This window comes from Mus musculus, chromosome 13, assembly GCF_000001635.26.
Source record: "Mus musculus strain C57BL/6J chromosome 13, GRCm38.p6 C57BL/6J".
NCBI lineage: Eukaryota > Metazoa > Chordata > Mammalia > Rodentia > Muridae > Mus > Mus musculus.
In genome coordinates this window covers 103,405,063-103,421,974 of record NC_000079.6, presented here as the reverse complement: position 1 = coordinate 103,421,974, position 16,912 = coordinate 103,405,063, and positions in this window count along the sequence as shown.

Below are 16,912 nucleotides of genomic sequence, written 5' to 3'. Positions count from 1 at the left end.
TCCTTGGTGTAGGTAAGTGAGCAAATCTTGTGGGAAGACAAAAGCCCTCATCACGCGGAGCACCTAAGTAGAAATCAATTTGTTCCTGCAGCTGCTTCGAGCTGCCTCGACCTCGGAGTACACGGATAATCCCCACACAGTCTTGCTCTTCAGGGCCCAGCATTGGAAAAGCCGGTAGGATAGAGTCAAGTCCTTGTCACTAGCGGGGCAGCTTGAGGGGAGCTTCTCAACTAGGGGAGGGTGGAGGGACTGGGCTCTTCACGGGGAAGGGCTTTGAACTTGAAGGGCTGCATCTGGAGATCAAGGTCATCCCTGCTCTCAGTGCGACTTTCTGCCACTTTCCTTGGGTTGTGCCTACGATAAGAAAACATTTTTAAAAAGCTATCGTGAATTCCAGTGGTCAGATCCCCTCCCCTCACAACAGTTTGAATCAAGCTAACGTAATTTGTGGTCACTGCATTACAGACATAGTACCTGGGACAGTGTACGTTTGTTCAGGAATAGGCTTCCTAGAAATAGGTCTGTCTTACTGCGACAGTTATCAGTGCGTGCTGTTCGTTGTCACCTGACCACGTCTATGCTTTTACCCATTCTTTCTTCTTTACTCAGCCTCCCTCCTCTTCTCCCTCCCTTCCTTCCTTTTCCTTCCCTCACCTCTCGTTCTTTCTTGCTCCCCACCTTACTCTCCTCATCTTTCTCCTCTCCTGTGTCCCAGGCCTGCTGGTGACCCTCACATTACTTTATTCTGTCACTGGCATGGCTGAAGACAGCTCTTGGTCTCTACCCCGCTGCAATTCTGGAGCCGGTCTTCAATACTGATTCTTATTCAACCACAGGGACTATTCAAGGATGATTTATTAGCTTCCTGCTGCTGCTACAGAAAATGACAAGAGGATGTGAGGACTATACCTGTGACATCCCGACACCCCATTGATTACCAGTCTTGATCTAGCTGCTGAGGTGGCTGGTTAGGCAGGTGGCTCCTTCCTTTCCACTTTATATTTGTCCCTCCCAATGCCACACTGTCCCAGAGGTTGATGCTCCCTGGTAGAAGAAGCTGTTCTTCAACCAGACTGTGAGGATAGCTGTACTCTCCTGCTAGAACATCCAAGCAAGCCCCAGGGGTCCATTTGTGGGGGAAATTAGGGGAGCCAAGTTTCCAGGGACTAAAAGGGAGAATGAGAACAGCAGCTACAGGGAAAAAGACACACACTCACACAGCAAGAGACACAGAGACAAACAGACAGACACACACACAGACAGAGGGAGAGAGAGAGAGAGAGAGAGAGAGAGAGAGAGAGAGAGAGAGAGGGAGAGAGAGAATTGCCATAAACTTGATGTCTCGAAGCAATACACATTTTGTTTTTCAGTGTTGTGGTTTGAACCTACGACTTGGTGCATGCTAGGTAAGCATTCTACCATTGGGCTATGACCCCAGCCCTCTTACACACTTTACCTTGAGACAGAGGTTCACTATGTGGCCAAGGTTGTCTTGAACTCATTCTGTAGTCCAGGCTGGTCTTGAACTTACCATTCTTCTATCTTAGCCTTCATGGTAGCTGGGATTACAGGCCTATACCTCTTAGCCCCGTTTATGAACATATTACAGCTAGATGTTTAAATCCTAAAAGTGAGGGTAGCAGTTCCATCCACACATGTGTTTTCTCACTATTTTCCAGCTTCTAGGGTTGCCTGCTGAGTCCCTGGCTCATGGTCCCTTCATCATGCTAAGAGCAAGTTCAGTGAGGCATGGTCAGATCTTCCCCCCTTTGTCTTCTGCTCTCATTGCTGGATCTCCTCCAGCTCCACCTCTAAGGGCCATTGCTATTGCGCTGGGTCTCCTGGATAATCCAGACGGAGCTCTACTTCAAACTCCATAGTTAGTATCTGGGAAGCTCACGCAGATATCTCCTGGGGTATGCTTTTCTTTCTACCACAGCTATGGAGCCAGTGATCCCAGAAACAAGTTGATTATATCTGTCCATCAGAGAACAGGCAGCCATAGGCTGAGAAGGAGCTCTGTGTAGAGGCAGAATTACAGTGACTTCTGGTGATGTTTCCTACAATGATGATTGAATGAGGGGCAGGATGTCAAGTAGCATGGTCAAGCCAAACTTCTAGATACACCACACTCCTTGATAGGGACCCAGCCCTGGTGTTTACCAGCCTGCAGGTGCCTTTGCTTAATTACAAGCAAACCTCTGTTTGCTTTGCCATAAAATGGGAATACTGAGCCATAGAATTAAATAAAGTTATGCATCTAATATACCTGCCCGGCTCATAGTCGATGGTTCATCCAAGTTAATTCTTTTGCTGCCTTCCTTAGTGGTTAGTTAGACTAAAGGTCAAGAAAGTAATTACAGTGTGGTCAAAGTAATTAGGTTGAGAGTAATTAAGTGGGTGTCAGGCAATGGGATCCTGGTCTAAACTCAAAGGATATTCCTAAACAGTTCAATGTGGAAAAGCAAAATCGACTCTTTCCTCTTCTGGCTTTAGTGTAATTGCATTTTATGTCTCTAAACTGAATAACGTGTGTAGGAGGCCCAAGCTGCATGCCTGTGGTTGGAGAGCTGTAGCAAGCATGTGGAGTTTCTGTCATTCCAATTCTGACAGAAACACATGAACCAAGGAATCAGTGAGGTTTAAGGTACAGGAGCAGCCACCCAACAACATCTGGCGGAGGTCAGCCTGCTTTTCCAGTTTTGACTCAAACTCTTTCCATAAAGCCTTCTGAAACAGGCTGCTTCTATGTTGGCCACAGAAAAAAGAAAGCCTTTTTTAACTTAAAATTTTTGTGAGATTTACTTGTTTAATAATGTTGTTTGTTCACAATTGTGTGTGCGTGTGTGTGCGTGCACATGTGTGTGTGTGTGTGTGTGTGTGTGTGTGTGTGTGTGTTTGTGTAGTATGTGCATATGAGTGCAGGTGACCTTGGAGGCCAGGAGAGGGCAGCAGATTCTCTAGGGCTTGAGCAGCAAGTGGTTATGAGGGCCTGGTATGGGTTCTGGGGACAGAACCCAGGACCCCGGAAGAGTGCTATGTGTTTTTAACCACTGAACCATCTCTCAGGCCCAGTTGCCATCTTCTCAGTCTGTTTCTGCCTTCTGCATTTATAGAACACTAAGTTTTCATTTCCTCTAGATGCAGCTACCCCGAGTCTTCTCTAAGTCACAATTCAAATATTTCTTCAACTATCCCTTATATGACCCTTTCCTTCCAACGTTTCTGAGTTTCCTAGTTGCCTGCCCCTTTTTGTTCTCAAGTTAGCATTGCCTCCCCAGAATGGATCACTTAGAGCCAGACAACCTTCCAGACATGCTGGGGTTGGCTCCCAGTACTCCGAGACTTTTTGTTTTTGTTGGATCTGTGTCTTATTTGCCCCTTGATGAAGTCAGATGTATCTGTTCTTTTTCAAAGGACTCATATAACTAGATTTAGTTTTTCATGAGCCTACCATCCTTCAAGTTCCCACGCTTTTTCTAAATTGGTTTTGTTTCCCCTCATCCTTGTGTCCGCCTCACTTTTCATGGTGTACACATTATAAAAATTAAAAAAATAGCAATCTGGGATTTTACTTTTTAGTTCATTTTTATTATTTTTAAGTGTGTGTGTGTGTATGTATGTGTGTACGTGTGCGTGTTTGAGTGCAGGTGCCCATGGGGGGCAGAAGAGGGTGTTGTGTACCCTGGAGCTGGATTTATAGGTGGTTGTGAGCCACCTGATTTGGTTGCTGGGAACTGAACTCAGGTCCTCTGCAGAAACAGCATTCAGTCTTAACCCCTGAGCCGTCTCTTCAGCCCAATTTTGTTTGTAAATATATTATAGTTTTTGTACTACTTATTTACTTAAGGTCTCAATGAAAAGTTTATTGTCGTTTGTTTTTAATGAATTTTTAATTCATCATTTGAGAACTTTATAAACATTTACAATGTATCTTGATCATATTCACCTGCAAGTACCCTCTTCACATTCCCCTTGGATTTCTCTAGCACAACTTCCTTCCAACTTCATGCCGTCTTTGTGTGTGTGTGTGTGTGTGTGTGTGTGTGTGCATGTGTTGTTTTGCTCTTAATTTTTGAACTTCTTCCTTTTAATTTGGTTTTTGAGAATTTCATATATGCATATTTATGTCACGTTTCTTGTCTTTCCTCCCTCTAACTCCTCCCATGACCCACTTCTCAAATTCATGGCATTTATTTTTTAATTCTTATTCTTACAACATGCACACACACATAACTTAGTTTTTCAAACCCTATTTTTAATGATGGTTCTTAAACACTTTAACCTCCATTGTAGCCCATCATGCACCTGAGGAAGTAGAAAATAAATCATATGGGGGAAGTGGGCCTGTTTAGAAATGGTTCTTTGGAGCAACACCCATCTGTGTTGTCAGGAAATCAGCAGTTCAGTTCACAGGCCAGCAATGGCAGCTCGATCCACTCACAAACACTTCACAGGTACAGCAGCAGTCCAGTTCCGTAGAGTCGGGACAGCAGCAGTGGAGGCATGACCTAGCAGGGACAGCCAGGGCTCAGGCTCGGCACTAGTCAGCAGGAGGGACCAGGAGGGACTCCAGAAGAAGCTCTCAGCTGTGCTTCTCTCAGCAAAGGGAAGATCGGTGAAGACATGAGACCAACAAGCTTTGCACAGCTAGCTCTATAAGCAAGCCTAGCTCAGCCTCTATCACTGCCAGTTTACTACTCCCTCCAAACACCTTGAGTCCTCCATGGGTCTTGCCTCAGCCTGTGTGTCTGTCTCAGCTGACATCATTCTGCCAATCAGCCTGAGTCCACAAAAGCAGCAAGAAGCTGGAGCACACCACCAGAAGATTCTTGGTGCATTTCTCTCTATGGAGTGGCAACAATGGAGGTCAACGCTGCATGTAAGGTGGACCAATACACGTGTGTTGTTAGAGAAGACTCCTTCATCGAGTGTCCTTTCCTGTGCTTGCTTTGACAGAACATCCTTTCCTCTGTGTCTGCTTCAGTGAAACGTTCCTTCCTGAGTCTGCCTTAGCCTTTCCCCTGTGTCCACTTTAACAAACGTTCCTTTACAAGTCTGCTTTAGCAAAACATCCTTTCACTTGTGTCGACCTCTCTCTCTCTCTCTCTCTCTCTCTCTCTCTCTCTCTCTCTCACACACACACACACACACACACACACACACACACTTACAAACACAACTAAGCTTGCTTAGTATTGTTCATGTGTCTGGGGCTGACCTCTTGGGACTAGGTAACCTATCAAGTTGCTGATTGCCATTAGTTGATTGCCTGTAGCTCTTCATATGATTACACACACACACACACACACACACACACACACACACACACACACACATATAAATCCACTAAGCCCAATTAGTGCTACCCATATGTTCATGGGTGGGCTCATCCCTTGGAGCATGGGCAACTACCCCCAGAGAAAATTGACTTCCTCCAACATCCATTAAATGCAAGTAGCTCCTCAACTAGACTTGGGTCCTTGGCCACTCTCCCGTCCACCCATCAACAGTGTGCAGTTGCCTATTCTCCTTTGTCATCCTTATTCATATGCTTATACAAATTTCTTCATCTTTATCCAGGTAATTTCTCATATCCTAGTTTTAAAGGCCAAGATATTAATATTTTCCCAAATGTGTCACTGTCTTTTAGAATTACTGTTTAAAATAGCTGCACTGAATTCCATAGTAAGGTGGACCATATTTGCTCAACAGTCCCTCATCTCAGACATAAAGGCTGTGCTTTGTGCATAAGATGGTTTTGTTAGGACGATTTTGAAACAATCCTTGAAATCAAATTACTTTTTGAACCCAAATCAAGAATTCACATTTCTCCATTTAAAATGCTCTCCATTCTCAGCTTTTTTCTAACCCAGATTTCTTTGGAACTTCTAACATCACTGTGATGGTTTGAATGTGTTTGGCCCAGGGAGTACTAGGAGGTGTAGCCTTGTTGGAGTGGGTGTGGCTTTGTTGGTGGAAGTGTGTCATTGTGGACATGGGCTTTAAGACCCTCATCCTAGCTCCCTGGAAGCCAGTGTTCTCCTGTTTGCCTTTGGAATAAGATGTAGAACTCTAGTTCTCCCCTATATTATGCCTGCCTGGATGCTGCTATGCTCCTGCCTTGATGATAATGGACTGAATCTCTGAACTTGTAAGCCAGCCCCAATTAAATGTTGTCCTTATAAGAGTTGCCTTGGTCATGGCATCTGTTCACAGCAGTAAAACCCTAACTAAGAAAATACTCTTCAATTCAGGAAAAATAGAATAGAGGAATGAAACAAGTTTTGGAGATTCCACTAATTCCTACAGGCTGTTCATACTCTCCATCCTAGAGCATCCTAGGAGCACTTTTGTGGAAGGCTGTTAGGGAAGCCTTCCCCACCCCCACACACTGGCTGATGGCTGCAGTTTGTGGAGGCCATGCAGTATGAGTTCCCTGGGGACGGACTGTGTGTCAGTTTCACTTACTACAGTGCCAGCTTAGTCGTTGGAGGCTCTCAGCGAATATTTATTAGTAGAAGGAATGAAAGAATATAATTAAAGATAAGGCTTAACAATTTAAATCAGCCTGGGGGAGATACCACTTCATTCACACTAATGAGTAAATTGCTGGTATTAGTTATTTCCCCGGGAACAGGTTTTACTAGGAGGAACAGCCAGTGGGAAGTACTTTGCTTCTGTTTGAGAGAAGAAAGTGATGGGTTTGAGACACCTAAAATAGGTACATTAGAATTTTGCCTAGGGCCAACCTTGTACTTTTAAAACCCAGGCTATTAATGCTATAGCTAACCACAGACTTAGAACCTGTAAGATGTACAGAGTCTATCCTCTAAAATGTGGGGGATGCTCTTGTAGCCTTCTATGGCTTCTGACTAGTATATTTAATGTGGGCTATGGCTACCCATTTACAGAACTCATCTCTGATGTTGCTGCTGAAAAATCAATGTTTGAACTCTCACCCCACAGATATAGGATGGTATAAAATCTGTATGTAACTCACACACATCCTCCTGAAGATTTAAATTTGTCTCTGAATTACTTATAATGCTTAATACAGTACAAATATTGCATAATTAGTTGTTGTGTTACGTTGTTTGGAGGGATAACATAAACATCTGTATACATTTAGTACAGATACATTTTTTTTTCCCAAATGGATTTGGCCCAGGATTAGTTGAACCCACAAAGGCAGAACTCACAAATATGGAAGGCTTACTGAATACTGTGTTCTATTACTTTCTTGTTAGCAGGGAACCAGAGTATATGTATTTTTTCCCAACTTTCTTGACTCAAGTCAGGGACTGACAAAGGTGGAAAGGATTGTAGGTATAACCAACTCTCTTAGTTTGCCTGGAATTCTAGTTACATACTGGGAACTCTGTGTTGCAGGAACACTCCAGGGCTGTTTAGTCAGGGTAGAATCAGTTGGTACCCATTCCAGGAACTGCCACCAGTCTTGTTAGTCTTCAAGAATTAGGTAATGAAGTCCCCAGGTGCCTGGACCTCTCCCAGCTTTCTAACCAGGGTCCATGGTGGTAATTGGCAAGGTAAGGTGACATTGTTCTCCCTGCTTGCTATCCTGGAAATATCAGCACTGTATGGTGTAACCCAAAAGAATTCTGCCCAGAATCCCTTTATGAGCTGTCAAGACAGGCAAGAAATTTTGGGAGCTTAATTAATTATTTCTAGAAAATCATTTTTAAATGTAAGTGCCATGGTAGAGTAACTCATTAAGGCTGTCATTCCTATTTGTATGACAATGTTCACCAAGCCATCACTTAGAGTAGCATCCTTGGATAAGAGGACAACAGACCAGGGTGCTGAAACAGGCTAAAGTGGTAAGTTTTTGTCTGGGAGTGGTGTCCAGCAGGCATACCTGTGGCACATCTGCCCAGCCATGGCAGCCAAGGAACCTGGGTCCTTGCATAGAGAGTTGAGAGTGCCAGTTCGTTATCATATAACCTATGGTTTGACTCATTTTGCCTTAGGTCCCAGCACAGATACTCTAATTACACTGCCAGCTTTGACTCTGAACATTCACACAGTACAGATGTTGAACAGTTGCTCAGCGCTAACAGTGGATCTTCTATAGCATCTGACTACCACCAAGCTGAATGGCTGAAAGCATCTCCTAGTGATGAGGTCATGGCTTCACCTTGTCTGTTTTATTGCTGATGTTTCTTCCCTTGTGATTTTGCTGCTACAGGTCTGATATCTTTCACTCACCGGATTACCATGGTTCTCTCCATGGGTTGCAAGCACACGTATATCCAACCGCAAAGACGTCTTATACAATAACCACTTCAATTCACATGGTGGGGCAGAGATTAGAAGTTAAATTAAAAATCATAAAGGCCAGGATCTTCTATTCCTAGAGCCCTTACAAGTGCCCCAGAGTTTTACAAAACTCTTCATCTCTCCTTCTATCCTGACTTATTTAGGTAGACTTTTCTCAGGCACAAATATTTACAATAAGTGGAAGAAAGGAATTTATTGCTTGGGCTTTCTTCTTTTCTTTTCTTTTTCCTTTTCCTTAAAAAAAATGATAGCTAACATTTTCATAGTATCTTTTGCTATATTTTTTTCCTTATAAATTTAAGGAATGTGCAATACTGTGTGTTAAATAAATCCACTATTTTATTGAGGATGATTAAAAATCAGGGCTTGGAGGATGAGATTAAATGTTTGGGGCAATAAAAGACAACACATCAGAATTTTGAGCTAAGGCCCTTTATTTATTTAGGGGGAGGGACGGAGAAATAAAATCTAAAACATGGTTTGAAATGCAACAGAGGGTCCCAGTATGTTCTGGCAAGTTTTATCCTTATCTTTAGTCTGATCTGAGACCAATTCTGAGGATGAGGCTAAGAAGACAAAAACCTCAGTGCCAGCGAGTGGAAGGATGTGATCTGTCCAGGCAAGGGCTGGTATGGACCAGGAATGAGAGTGAATCCGAGCAATTCTTCAAGCCTTTACTCCTTGGGCCTGCGCCCTGGGCTCGAGAAGCAAGCTTAAGGCCTTCTCATCTCATAAAAGGGACTTAACTTACTTTCGTATGCCAGAGACAGCAATCCTGTAAAACACAGCTATTATCAGTGGTTCGCAGATGCTAGGTCATTTCCCAAAGTTAACAGTGCATTTGACTCTTTCTTTCTCTCAGCTCTGAAGAATCAAAGCCCTGCTGATTTTTTTTTCCTTCTGAGGTTACCCACCCCAGTTCTAGGCCTGACCACTTCCTGCAGTGGGTTCTGTCTTCAGCCTGCCCTTAATTCAGTGTTCCTGGATATACACATGACTGCTAGGGTTCAGTGTAGATTTGTCAAAAAAAAAAAAAAAAAAAAAAAAAAAAAACAGCTTTAGCTTCTTCTTGGTGTAGTTTGGGCATTGATTGACACCCCCTCCATCAAAAGTCAATCTGTTAAAGACTTGATCCTCAGAGTGGTCCCATTGAGAGAAAAATGGAAGTTATGGTCCTTAAGTTGTTGGGGATTCATGTCCTCAGAGGAGATCTTTATCTCCTTGCTCCTGGCCATAAGATGAGTAATTTATTCTCTTATACACTATGCTCCTTGAATCTTGGCCTTCAACAGTGGCTCCAAGCAACAACCAGTCCACCTGATCTTAAACTGGAGCTAGCATAAACCTTTTCTGTTTATAATTACCTCAGGTATTTTGTTATAGCCAATTAAAGTACTTGTTCAAATAAATGCAAACACATCCTCTTCCCCCTACAGTGTGGTGTTTCCTTCTGATGGTCGAGGTAGTCTTTGATGTCTCCTCAGCCCTTGTTCCTCACCAGACTCTTGGTACTTTAGCCAATGCTTACACTTCACCTACACACTTGCCCTTATCTTTCCCTGCTTGAACCCCCCCTTCCTCTTCTTCATGTTTACTTCAGTCTAGATTTATTGCTCAGACATCATCTTTCTGTGAAAAGGCACACATGGGGTTCCCAGCAGCCCTCATCTACTCACTGTATAGAGCCAGGGGACTTCCCTTTCTACTTCTGTGATTGCTTCATGCTTGAACTTTTCATAAAGTTTCCCATTTTTCATGTTTCCCCATTTATGAAGGCAGCTGAAAGGCAAAAACCATGTTTTTCACCATCCATGGTAGCGGGATAATATCTTGAAATATGAATCTCTGTGCCTTTGTTTTCCTCTTGTTCTTGTCAACAACTTTCCCTCTGTCAGACAGAGGTGCAAAATGTGACTAAGGACACAGGCCAGAAATTGTCAATATTCCAGGTTTATTTTAATTTCTAAAACAGCCCTTAAGATTCAAAAGGGGGTCGGCAAGGTGGCTTAGTGGGCTCAGGCGCTTGCCGAAAAGCCTGATGACTTGGGTTTGATCCTCAGGATCCACAAGATAGAAGGGGAGAAGTCATTCTTATTATTTCCAAACATGTGGTGTGGCACAACAAATAACCTAAAACAATAAATAAATGTAGTTTTTAAAAGGATCTTTAAAAACAGTAAAGTAAAAACCAAAGAGAAACCCTGAGCATCCTGTGACAGTGTATAACATCACTGAGAGAGAGAATGTGGCCTGGAGGATTTGCCCATCATCTGAGACCTACTTACTCCTCCTGAGGAAACTGTGTCTGCCTCCAGATCTTTCTACTAAAACCTGAACATATAGACACACCTTGTAAACAACAGAGCCAGAATCTTTTTTTTTAAAAAAAAAAAAACCCTCAAAAGCATCTATATAAGCCTCATCTCCTGTCATGAGTCCATGATCCTTATGAAACTTAATGAAAACAATGTGTATAAACAGGGCCTGTGAACGCTGTGGACGAGGCTACACAGGACAGCACCAATCCTTAACAAGGAAGAGACTTTCTTACACACAACACAGAAAAGAAAAGGCCCAGGCCTGCTGTTCTGCAGGTAACCATTAGCCTCACGTGGATACTGAGCATTCAACACAGGGTGAGTGTTCCACCAAACTGGATGTCAATAGCCGCATGTGGCTGGTGGCTACTGCAGTGGGCAGGTCTCAGGCGACTGTGATAAGCGGCACAGTTGCTGACACACTCACGAATGTCTGATGAGTGGACTTAGCAAAAGCAATGACTCCTTGCTGACTACGGATCTGAGCTACACCCAAAGCCTTTGTTCATATCCTCTTTGTTCTGCCGAAGGTGTAAAACAACTTTGTAAGAATTGATTTTTTTTTTCCGGTGTGCATAACTTTCAAACCATTTACACCACTAAAATAACTATCTATTGTGTGCGACAACCACTCTCCTACTTGAATCTGAACAAATAAACACCGGCAGCCAACGCTTTAAGTTATTCTCCATATAGCACTCAGAACAGAACTTGAACAGCACGTCTTTTCTCTCCAGTTTAGTTCTGTCTTCTTTTATGTGTTTGTAACTGGATTGCCCCAGGCATTACTAACTGGGAGAAAAGGAACTCAGGCCATATTGATAGACTGCAGACACTCTAAATCTCTCTGGTGTTCCAACCAGTGTTTCTGCTTGCTGCTTCCCCAGGAGCTGCACGAACCCTCCGAGAACCCCCGAAGTGGGGGTTCACGAGTCTGAGAATGGCCAGCCTGGTCACGGCTGAGACCAGGTGGGGCTCGGTCCTGCAGCAGATGCTTATGTGCATATGTGCTTATGTGAGTATGTGCCAGGTCTAGAGATATGGCACTTGTTTGGCTCATTCCACTTCATTTTGTTTTAATGAACCCCCTTTGCTTCTGGCCTACCTCTTCCTTTGGGGATTGAAACTGTTCACTAAGCCAAAAGACTAGATTGGATCAAATTAGCAACAAATCCTCGTAGATCCTGTTAGGCGCAACTTTTATTTCTTTTAAAGTCAGCAGCTCTAGAACCCACACTATCATGATTAATATCTAGACATCTCACCACATCCCATCTTCCGTGTCGCTCTCCTTCACCTTGACAGCTTGACATCCTTTGCATCCCAGTTTATGGACAAAGAGATCTGTAAGGACCCCCAGTTACCGAGAATACCAAGCTGAGAACTAGGTCATGCACAGCTGATAATTTGAAAATTACAAATTCCTATACTCTAGAGGCTGCCTGACCCAAAACAGATGAGAATCACCTGGGATGACTGCTGGCCCCGCCCCCAGAGTTATTGATTACCCTGAGCTCTTGGGAAGCACACAGGATTTTGCATTTCAGCAAAAGTTCCCAGGTGATGGTCATTTTGGCCTGAGACATATGTAGAAAAACATTGGGTTTCCCTGTGATAAGCCTTCAGGGAAAGCTACTTTGGATGTGTGTCAGCCCTTCATTGTCACTACATCTTAGCTTTTACTTGGCCCCCAAAACACTAGACAGCGAAGATCTTTCTTGCCTGAATTCAAGAAAGCAACAAGTTTGAGATAGGAAAATTCTCAAACTGTTCATTTTTAGTTCCAAGAGTGGAATGAGCTTGTTTTGGGCGTCCGTGAGAATCTGCTAAGTTGGTTTATAGGTGGGAGAAATCAGTGAGTCACTGGGGAGTCAGGACATTGAGCAATCTAAGCAAACCTCACAAAGTTGCTGTAAAGCCAGATAATTAGGTGGAGTTCTCTGTCTGCCTTGTCGTACCCTGAGGAACGAGTCTTCTATCGTGGAGGTTGTTATTCTAATTATGTAATAGAAAGTTCTCGAAAACATGTGTGGCTAAGTAGCCTCCTTTGCTTTTCATTATTTAGATTAAACTTTCCCAAAAGCCACGAAACATTTACTCAGTTCAATTAATCTATTAAAAACCCAAAACCAAACCCTACTTATCATCCAGATGTTTCATACACGGGTCTCTGAAACGTCAGCTGGATGAAGTGCTTGCCGTCACCAGATGTTTAGCTGTCAGGAGGACACGGCTCTGCTTGAAATGTTCTGGGAACCTGGATTTTTCTCTGTGCCTAATCACTCTTCTGGTCAATAAATTCTGCTTTCCATGGAACTAAATGTCACTGTTGCAAATTTAAACTCCTCTCCTCTTGTTTCTGTCTGGTGTGCAGGGAATGAGCAATAGTGTTCATTATCTGTTGGTAATTATTCTTAATTTATTTGAAGACAGCTAGTCACTCTTTATCTTATTCTTTTTTCATGCAAAATTACCTCTAACCCTTTTTAAAAATTTCCCCCATAGATCCTGATTCCAGTCCCTCTAATTTGCTCAGAACTGTGTTCCTGCTATGTAGCCTAGGCTTGCCTCTAAAACTTGATCCCCCTGCCTCAGCCCCCTGAGTGTTGAGATTGTGGGCGTCTCCTAGAAACACTAGGCTCTCAGGTACTTCTTTGAAAGCTCAGACCCAAATTGTAGCTTCTGACCTAACTGCCCTTATAATGTGGGTCCCGAGTAGTCAGAGCTCTTTTCTCGGACTCCCCAAGACATGGCTCTGAATCCTGGATTTTCTATCCCCCAGCTGCTAAGTCTCTATGAGATGAAGTCACTGGATTTCACCTCCACATCTCATTAAGGTCTCATGAAGAATTTCACCTCCACGTCTCATGAAGAATTTGGTGATGTGCCATGGCTTTCTAACTTTTAATTTCATTTTCAATTTTTTTATTATACCTATTTATTGAAGATGGACATTATATACCATGGCATGTTGTGTGGAGGTCAGAGGGCAACTTGGGGGAACTGGTTCTCTTCTTTCACCAAATGGGTCCTGGGGATCAAATTCAGATCAGTAGGTTTGATGACAAGTGCCTTAACCCACGGAGCCTCCTTGCTGCCCCCTTCTCAATTATGTTTCCAAAATACATTAATTCAAAGATGCTATCAGGTATAGTTAAGTAAAATAATGTTGGGGTCAATGAGTTCAATACAAACTTGTTTATTTTTATTTGTGGTTCACTTTGGATCTGTGATGGAAGTAAAGGTTACTTTTTAATTGTGAGAAGCTGTTCCTCTAGGCTATTTCCAAGAAAAACTCAGGGTATGGCTAACAATCAAGTGGGGTCCTTTGCCCCATCTTCATCCATCTCCCCAGAGATGAATATTTACCCTCTTTCTGGTGATAGCAGGTTATCTTTTTATTTGTATTGGCTTTATTAGAGAGGGTCTCATGTAGCCCAGGCTATCCTGAACTTGGTATGTAGCCAAGGCTAGGCCTTACCAGGTCTGATTCTCCTGCTATACATTCTGGGATTACAGGTGTGGAGCACCATGCCTGGAGTGTGCAGTGCTGGGAATTAAACCCTGGGCTTCTGCATATTAGGTGAACACTGTGCTAGACCAAGCTCATCACCAGTTCAGCTACCATCTTTAAATACTTATTTACTCTTTGAAATTCTCATACATGTATACAATGTATCTTGATCATATCTAAGCTTCACTCTTTCTCTCTAACACCCTCTGGTTGCTCCCAACCCATTCCCTCCCACATCTTGTCCCCCTCCCCCTTTTTCTAAAAAGAATAATCCACTGAGTCCAGTAGCACGGGTCTGGTGTCATCCACTGAGTTCTTGGCAACCTAGCTACCAGAGGTCACCCCCACAAAGAAGTGACTCTCTCTCCCTAGCACCTGACAACTGCTAACACCTCCTCAGCTGGGGGTGGAGCCTTGTGATCTTTCTCCCACTTATGGTGGAACAAGAAAAAGGACTTTCTTTCACAATTTCCCCTTAGACAGCAGCTGTCAATCTTTTTTTTTTCCATTTTTTATTAGGAATTTACGTCATTTACATTTCCAATGCTATACCAAAAGTCCCCCATATCCACCCACCCCCACTCCCCTGCCCACCCACTCCCCCTTTATGGCCCTGGTGTTCCCCTGTACTGGGGCATATAAAGTTTGCAAGTCCAATGGGCCTCTCTTTCCAGTGATGGCCGACTAGGCCATCTTTTGATATATATGCAGCTAGAGTCAAGAGCTCCGGGGTACTGGTTAGTTCATAATATTGTTCCACCTATAGGATTGCAGATCCCTTTAGCTCCTTGGCTACTTTCTCTAGCTCCTCCATTGGGAGCCCTATGATCCATCCATTAGCTGACGGTGAGCATCCACTTCTGTGTTTGCTAGGCCCCGGCATAGTCTCACAAGAGACAGCTACATCTGGGTCCTTTCAATAAAATCTTGCTAGTGTATGCAATGGTGTCAGCGTTTGGATGCTGATTATGGGGTGGATCCCTGGATATGGCAGTCTCTACATGGTCCATCCTTTCATCTCAGCTCCAAACTTTGTCTCTGTAACTCCTTCCATGGGTGTTTTGTTCCCAAATCTAAGGAGGGGCATAGTGTCCACACTTCAGTCTTCATTCTTCTTGAGTTTCATGTGTTTAGCAAATTATAACTTATATCTTGGGTATCCTAGGTTTGGGGCTAATATCCACTTATCAGTGAGTACATATTGTGTGAGTTTCTTTGTGAATGTGTTACCTCACTCAGGATGATGCCCTCCAGGTCCATCCATTTGGCTAGGAATTTCATAAATTCATTCTTTTTAATAGCTGAGTAGTACTCCATTGTGTAGATGTACCACATTTTCTGTATCCACTCCTCTGTTGAGGGGCATCTAGGTTCTTTCCAGCTTCTGGCTATTATAAATAAGGCTGCTATGAACATAGTGGAGCATGTGTCCTTCTTACCAGTTGGGGCATCTTCTGGATATATGCCCAGGAGAGGTATTGCTGGATCCTCCGGTAGTACTATGTCCAGTTTTCTGAGGAACCGCCAGACTGATTTCCAGAGTGGTTGTACAAGCCTGCACTCCCACCAACAATGGAGGAGTGTTCCTCTTTCTCCACATCCACGCCAGCATCTGCTGTCACCTGAATTTTTGATCTTAGCCATTCTGACTGGTGTGAGGTGGAATCTCAGGGTTGTTTTGATTTGCATTTCCCTGATGATTAAGGATGTTGAACATTTTTTCAGGTGCTTCTCTGCCATTCGGTATTCCTCAGGTGAGAATTCTTTGTTCAGTTCTGAGCCCCATTTTTTAATGGGGTTATTTGATTTTCTGAAGTGTACCTTCTTGAGTTCTTTATATATGTTGGATATTAGTCCCCTATCTGATTTAGGATAGGTAAAGATCCTTTCCCAATCTGTTGGTGGTCTTTTTGTCTTATTGAAGGTGTATTTTGCCTTGCAGAAACTTTGGAGTTTCATTAGGTCTCATTTGTCAATTCTTGATCTTACAGCACAAGCCATTGCTGTTCTGTTGAGGAATTTTTCCCCTGTGCCCATATCTTCAAGGCTTTTCCCCACTTTCTCCTCTATAAGTTTCAGTGTCTCTGGTTTTATGTGGAGTTCCTTGATCCACTTAGATTTGACCTTAGTACAAGGAGATAAGTATGGATTGATTCGCATTCTTCTACATGATAACAACCAGTTGTGCCAGCACCAATTGTTGAAAATGCTGTCTTTCTTCCACTGGATGGTTTTAGCTCCCTTGTCGAAGATCAAGTGACCGAAGGTGTGTGGGTTCATTTCTGGGTCTTCAATTCTATTCCATTGGTCTACTTGTCTGTCTCTATACCAGTACCATGCAGTTTTATCACAATTGCTCTGTAGTAAAGCTTTAGGTCTGGCATGGTGATTCCGCCAGAAGTTCTTTTATCCTTGAGAAGACTTTTTGCTATCCTAGGTTTTTTGTTATTCCAGACAAATTTGCAAATTGCTCCTTCCAATTCGTTGAAGAATTGAGTTGGAATTTTGATGGGGATTGCATTGAATCTGTAGATTGCTTTTGGCAAGATAGCCATTTTTACAATGTTGATCCTGCCAATCCATGAGCATGGGAGATCTTTCCATCTTCTGAGATCTTCCTTAATTTCTTTCTTCAGAGATTTGAAGTTTTTATCATACAGATCTTTCACTTCCTTAGTTAGAGTCACGCCAAGATATTTTATATTATTTGTGACTATTGAGAAGGGTGTTGTTTCCCTAATTTCTTTCTCAGCCTGTTTATTCTTTGTATAGAGAAAGG